Genomic DNA, 7,615 nt, shown 5'->3' with positions numbered 1-7,615 from the left:
GGGTTCCCCTCACTACTAGAATGGCTGCAGCAATCACAATCATTTGCATCGCGGCGTGGATTACCATCTATACATTTTTCCGCAGTCATATCACCAAAGTGTGTTGACATCGTTGCTTGTTTATCAGTTGCAACATTTGACACTGTAATACATGTATATGATTTTGAACATTTTGAATTTTGTAGATATTCGAAATATAAATAATACAACATAATTTCTTAAAATAAAAAGATTAAAACAAATTATATTACAAAATTAAAACTATGACATATAATATATTGAACATTGTTTAAAAATGCAGGGATTTTGAATAAAATAATAGACGAAAAGGTTATGCAATTTCTTCAAAAGCAGGAAAGTAAATTCTCATAACTTAAAGATTGTTTTGAAATGGAGATGATGAAACAATTGAAATATTATGTATTGTACGCCTGTTAAAAATACTACTTTATTTGTTCCTTGCTTATACAACGTACATAGTTTGCATTTACATGTGTAAAGGTAACCCATGCCATTTTATAATTAAACCTTTCTCTTAGAAGTCATATTCACACAAATGTATACAGCTTACTTTCAACAAGAATCTCAACTTCACATAAAACAATAGGTCCTTCATTATTGTTGGCCCTGTATGTTCCAGGCACATCAAGTTTAATAAACCGAAATAAACCCTCTAAGTTCGTTGTTACCGTAATATGACCATGGTTATAATCCTGTGCGGTATTTGTGTATACTATGTTGCTGTCTGTGAAATTTCCATCTCGTGAAAGGTAAAGTCTAAAGCCTTGCAACTGATCTAAAATAAACAAAACATATTATACTTGAATCTCTAAGCTTTTAATGGTGAAATGTTCTATAAAATGTATAAATATAAATTCACCAAAACATTGGTTTGATATATTTATAGTGTCTTAATTGAAATGCACTCATCGGGTAAATAATGTTAGTTTTTATTTATGTATTTATTTATTCATTTTTATTACTTTTTTCTTTTAAAGTGTGTCACAAATTTATATCATATTATAAAGACGTTTATCACATATACCGCGGCGCAGGAGTTTAATAAAGCTATTTAATAAAAACCGAGCCCGGGTAGAACCCGGTGGATTTAAAACGCCCGAAAATGATAACAATAATGATTATTTTTATTTAATATAATATCTATTATTCATGATGATTTTCTGAAAAATCTTAAATATTTTATTCCATCAGGGGTCGAATGCCGGATGTTCCCGGATCATCACGGATCATCCAGGACGTTGCCGGCAGAGTAACGGATGTACCGGTTGTTCCCGGTCGTATCCCGGTCGTTCCGGGATCACCCCAGACGTCTACCGGGGCTCTGCCGGGATGTAAGTGAGACTGTAGCTTAAGAAACGGACAGTTGTCAATGTAAACAAATTTTTGTCATACTGTACATATTAACTTAGAAAACAAGACAACACAAAATAAATATAAGAAAATGTTGTTTTATTGTTTTGTGAGAATTACATTTCCATCTCGAGATAACGAATAACGTTAGTGCCAGTTTTTTTTAAAGTTTCGTGCCTTCGGTTTTCTGAGACTGTCTAGATATAAATGCGAACGATCCGACCTTTTCTCACAGTCAATCTAATATCATTTTTGGAATTTATGAGAGCCATGTATTGTCTTGAGTTTATAAATCTTCAATGATAAGCTTTGCTGATTGTGATTATGTCATTTAAACTTTAAAAAATTGTGTGTGCAAGTGACTACAGTTCTTTCAACGTCAGCAGCCATATTGAAAGTCACTGAGAGTTGATGACGTCATTCTGCACTTGCGCTCATTCACTCGCCCATTAAGGAAAAATAATGCCGAGTAGCAAGGTGGCCAAAATTGCATAATGACCTAGATCTTGCCATAATGGCCCTGAAATACCCTAGTTTCTGTTACTATATATAGTAACATAGGTATTAAATAGAACTATAGCGTTATTTAAGCTCGCTAATGTTAGCGTTACACTATCGGCGCGTCATTAAAAAATTACTCATTTTAAGACTTTACTGTTTTTATGTTATATATGTGATAAATAGAATATTATATTCGTGTAGATTCAATACTAAATTTATTAAACTCGTTGAATAAAACAATATTACGCTCGCAAGAGGCTCGAATAATATGATTTTATTCAACTCGTTCAATAAATTTAGTATTAAACTACACTCATTCACTATCCTCTATTTATTTTATCTATTTATTTGATTTGATGTATAGTTTATTTATCATTCGTAAGTATTAACAATTCTTTTTTATATTTAATTCTGTAAATGCTACGTATATACACCGAATAAGATTTGGGAATAATTTGGAAATATTTAATTGATTTACTGGACTAATTAATATTAAGAGACTTTTGAAGCCGTTTATCGAAGTAAATGTAGTACAATTCATTTGAAATACCGCAATCATATTCAACAAATATGATTTTAAGGTAGACCATGGGTAATGGGCACCATAAGGAACTGTAAAATTGACAACATAGGACAGTTATATGTCTTCAAGGTCACCTGTATGCAAAATTTAAATAAAATTTACCGTGTGGTTTATGAGTTATGGATATATTTCTGAACTAAGACTTTGCCATTAGAAGGGCTTATTTTCAGAAATGAGGAAACTGTAAATAATCTGTAATATCATCATTATAAAAAATGTTTTTCTATTGCTCATTGTTAAGAAACAAATAACAACATTCAGGTAACACATTACACAAGCAAACTGTTTGTTTCTAAACAAAATGTTCTTAATACGTATAAAAATGTTTCCATACCCCACCCACTTTTAACACTAATTTTACCATTTCCCTATCTAAAATGCCTTATTCAAAATATCCCTAAAATTTATCGAAATGAGGGTCTGTTTTCAAAGTTTGCCTACATTTTCTCAAAGGTATATTAGTTGATCATGCGAAATATAAAATACTTTTACCGTGTAGTTTTTATTTTATCGAACTTTGAAAATATCTGGTATCATATTTGCTATAAATTTTGGCATTATTTAGCAAAAAAAATACCTAAAATAATTATATAATTTAAATCAAACCTTTTTTCTTCCATAAGGGATCAGAGAGATACATAAATAATGTTAAAAAGAAAAAATGAAAGAAAAAAAATTGCCCCTTCTGGGGATTGAACCCACGCCCCTCAATTTCAATGTAGTTTACAAGCGATTCTAGCCTATTTGAATACTCTTCAAAGTGGAGGTAATGCATTACCCATGGGCTACCTTAAACATCAACTTGTCATTTAAACTATCTAGCTAATTACCTAATCTTTAGGCGCATGTACATTAAGGTTTGATGTGGGGCTGTGCAGTTGAATAAAGCTGTAAGTTGTTTATAACAAAATATATATTGTATCCAACATAAAATTGTATAAATACAATTTAAAGTCACGTAGTTCAAATGCGGTAAGTTAGCTAAGAAGTTTTGTTGACAAGTATATCACGGTAACGACCTATCGATCAGACTTTAAAGATAACACGTCAAGTAAAATATGTTACTATAAGCACAGGAAATTGACATTCTATAAGCAAATAATTAAAATATAACGGCAAATATACCCCTCTATACTATAAATAAACACAAGGAATGCAACGCCTTCTGCACACTCGAAACACATTTTATCTACACACGTTGAAAATCAATGTCAACAAACTAGTTTAGCAATGTCGATACACAATACAAAATTAGTCCTTTTACAACCGCTGATATTCTAAATCAAGAGATTTTAAGATTTTATTATTCACTCAATACACAATACATGTAAATATGAGGTTAATAACAAATTACAAATGTTAACGAGGTTAATAGTATGTAACTCACACATCTTACAATATTCTGTTAACATAGACAGGAGAAAGTTTTACATTCAAACAAAATAAAATGAATTATTTCAAAAATATTTATCAAAGTTTAATATAATAATTCAGTTCAATATTTTTCTAAGATTATTTTTATAAACATGCAAAGTTTTTTATATATCACATAATTAGAGGGGTCAGTGTTCATTATTTTATCAAACTTTATTATATTTGGATTTCTATAATAGATTTCAGAGATATATTTTTTCTATCCGTATTAAGATTTGGGCATTCTGATAGAAAATGAAATTCGTCGCCTATGTTATGATTGCAGAGAGTGCATTTTCTCTGTTCTAAAGGGATCCTATGCCAATTTCCAGTTTCGACCGGTAGTTTATGATTTCTGGTTCTGAATTTGATCATATATTTTAAATATTTGGAAGGTGTTTCACTAAGATATTTCTCAATTTCAAATTTGCTTTTAAAGATACAATAATTTTTGCAATTAGATGTGTTTTCTAGACCTGTGTACCACTGATTTATGAATATATCTGATAATTTTTGTTTAACTGATTTATCAAGCCAATTTACGTTAGGAAATTCATGACTCATTCAAATATTAGCCATTCCACATTCTATAAAAATATCTTTTATGCAAGTTATCCATTTGAAATTGAAATTTGAGTGACTATTTTTAAAATTACTCAATGCAACTGCATATATTTCTGTTGTAAGCTTTTTGTAATTTGTTACAATTAGTTTTGCCCTAAATGAAATCATCCTTGCTTTAATTTCTATTGATAACGGTTTGGTACCAGTTTCACCATAAACAATTATATTAGAAGTATTTTTCTTAAGACATAAAATATGTTTTAAAAACTTAAGTTGCACTCTTTCAACAATGTCTAAATTTCCAAATCCCCAGATTTCACAACCATATAAAAGTATAGGTTAAACCATTTTATTAAAAAGATCAATTTGAATATTCATAGGTAAGCAGTGATGTTTGCATTATTTAATTAAAGAATACATAGCTTTTGTAGCTTGTTTGGCTTGTTTAAAAAAATTTCCAAATCCCCAGATTTCACAACCATATAAAAGTATAGGTTTAACCATTTTATTAAAAAGATCAATTTGAATATTTATAGGTAAGCAGAGATGTTTGCATTTTTTAATTAAAGAATACATAGCTTTTGTAGCTTGTTTGGCAATTTCTTGCTTTGTTTTGAAAAAAGAACCAGATCTGTTAAATAAGACACCTAAATATTTGTATTCATTTACAATTTCTAAAGTTTCGGTTCTGAATGTAAAAGTGTATTCGCGTTGTCTGCCTCTTGAAAATACAAGTACTTTTGTTTTAGAAGAATTTAATTTAAGTCTCCAAGCATCACAGTAATCAGCGTAGATATTTAAAAGGTTTTTCAAGTCTTCTGCAGATTCTGCCATTAAAACGGTGTCGTCTGCATAAAGAAGTATGAAAAGTTTTACAAAATTTATAGCTTCTGTTTTGAACTCATGTTTGTTGCATTTTACACCTGATGCTATATTATTATTATTAAAAAAATCACTTAGATCATTTAAGTATAGAGAAAAAAGCAGGGGGGATAAATTTTCACCCTGTCGGACGCCCACATTACTAGGGAAGTAATCAGCTTTTACTCTATTCACAAAAATGCATGACTTAGCTTTTCCATACATGTTTTTTATAACATTTAAGAAAGATCCATTTATATTGTTAAGAATAAGTTTTCCCCAAAGACCCTCTCTCCAAATAGTATCGAATGCTACCTTTAAATCGACAAAAGCACAAAATAAAGATTTTTTACTGGTTCTTAGAACTTCTATTAGCGAATTTAAAACAAATAAGTTATCTGCTGTTGAATAACCTTTACGGAAACCGGCTTGGCATTTATCAATTAAGTCGTTGTCAGTACAATATTGTTCTAGTCTGTTATTTAAGATTAAAGTAAACAATTTACCAAGGCAGCTTAAAAGGGTTATTGGTCGATAATTTGATGGATCAGAAGGGTTACTTTATTTTTAAATATTGGGTTTACTAAACCTGAAGTCCATGCTATAGGTATTTTGCCTGTTTTGAATACTATATTGAAAAATTTAAGAAATATTTCTTTAGTTTTGGGAAACGAATATTTTAAATGTTCATTCAATACATTGTCAATACCACTGGCTTTATTATTTTTCAAATAATTGATAGCTTTTTCAATTTCTTGTATTGTTATGGGTTTGTTTAAGAATTCATTTGTTTCCATATTTATTAAATTATCATTTTCAACATAGTCAGTTTCCTCACAATAGTTTATATCTTTAAAATAGCCGTAAAGTTTATTTATGTCTGCACCTATTTTATTTTTTTCTTTCCATTTAATGATTTCCAAAATTTTCGAGGTGAATGTGATTTGAGTTTCTTAAGTTTCTCTACATTAGAGAATACAAATTTTTGATGACTTTCATGCAGCATATTTTTATATTGTTTACTTTGATTTTTTAGATTTATTCCATTTTCGTCGCTTTTCCGTAATTTACAGAGATGTTTGGCAGAATGATTTTTTTTCTAGCTCTATGGCAATTATTATCAAACCATTGTTTTTGTTTATTTTTTTCATTATCATTATGATTATGATTATTATCATTATCTATAATGTTTATGTATTTCCCACCGAACATTTCTTCAGAAGATTGTACAAGCAGTTCGGAAATTTCCTCAGTTACTTCATTTAACTCATTGCCTATATTGTCAAGCGTTTCTATATTCAAAAGCATTGAGTAGATATCACAAAGCCTATCTTCCTTGATATTAGAACAATAAACATGTGCTTTATCTTGATCAAATATCGTGAATTTATTTAACTTTGGTGTTGAGTCATTTATAGGCTTGTTGCAAATATCTAATAAAAGTGAGATCGGGCAATGGACATCAGAATACATAGGGCAAAAATCGTGCACAGTCAAACTATCGACAAACTTAAAACATATCAGGTGTACAAATAAAATAATCAACGCTACTAGCATTTTTACATGTACAATTGCCATTTAAATCACCATTCGTTCTACCATTCAATATAAACATATCATTTGCATGTAAAAATTCGACAAATCTATAGCCATCATTATTAACACTTCTATCACAATTATTTCTTTGTCGCTTAACAGTAGTGCAATAATTAAACTTTTCAATGTTTTCGTTCAGTTCAAAGTATAGATCATCTAGATTATTGATATGAAAAATATCATAATTCGTTTCAACAATATCATTAAGTAATTTTGTTCTGGAGTTCCAATCCCCAAACATATACTAGCAGAGTTTTCTAAAAAAATTCTCTGTTTCATATTGTAGTTCTGAAAATGGGTCTGGGTTAGAAAAATCTGAGTTTTCTGGTGGCACGTATACTACACCATACAAAGTATTTTCATTTGCAATTATTTTATCGGAAATTTTGAACCAAAAAACTAACTTACTGTCACTCTCTAAAATCGTTATATATGGACTTAATGTTTCTCTAACACAAAGATCAATATCACCAGACTTGCGTTTTGCAATTTCTTTTCTGTGCTTAAAAAATAGACGAAACCCATCTAATTCAATTGTATCCAAATTGTCTAACTTTGTTTTTTTGTAAGCCTATAATGTCAAATTGCTGAATAAAAGAAATGAATTCAGGGTAAATTTGCTTAGACTTTAACCGCATACATTTATAGAACAAAATTTTAAGGTTGATGACACATATTTGTCATGTACACGTACACTTTGACCTAATAAGTTACTTTCATGCAAAA

This window comes from Ruditapes philippinarum, unplaced genomic scaffold (genome assembly GCF_026571515.1).
Source record: "Ruditapes philippinarum isolate M1 unplaced genomic scaffold, ASM2657151v2 ctg1191_1_1_1_1, whole genome shotgun sequence".
In the NCBI taxonomy this organism is placed as follows: Eukaryota; Metazoa; Mollusca; class Bivalvia; order Venerida; family Veneridae; genus Ruditapes; species Ruditapes philippinarum.
Note: the sequence above shows the minus strand (reverse complement) of the source record.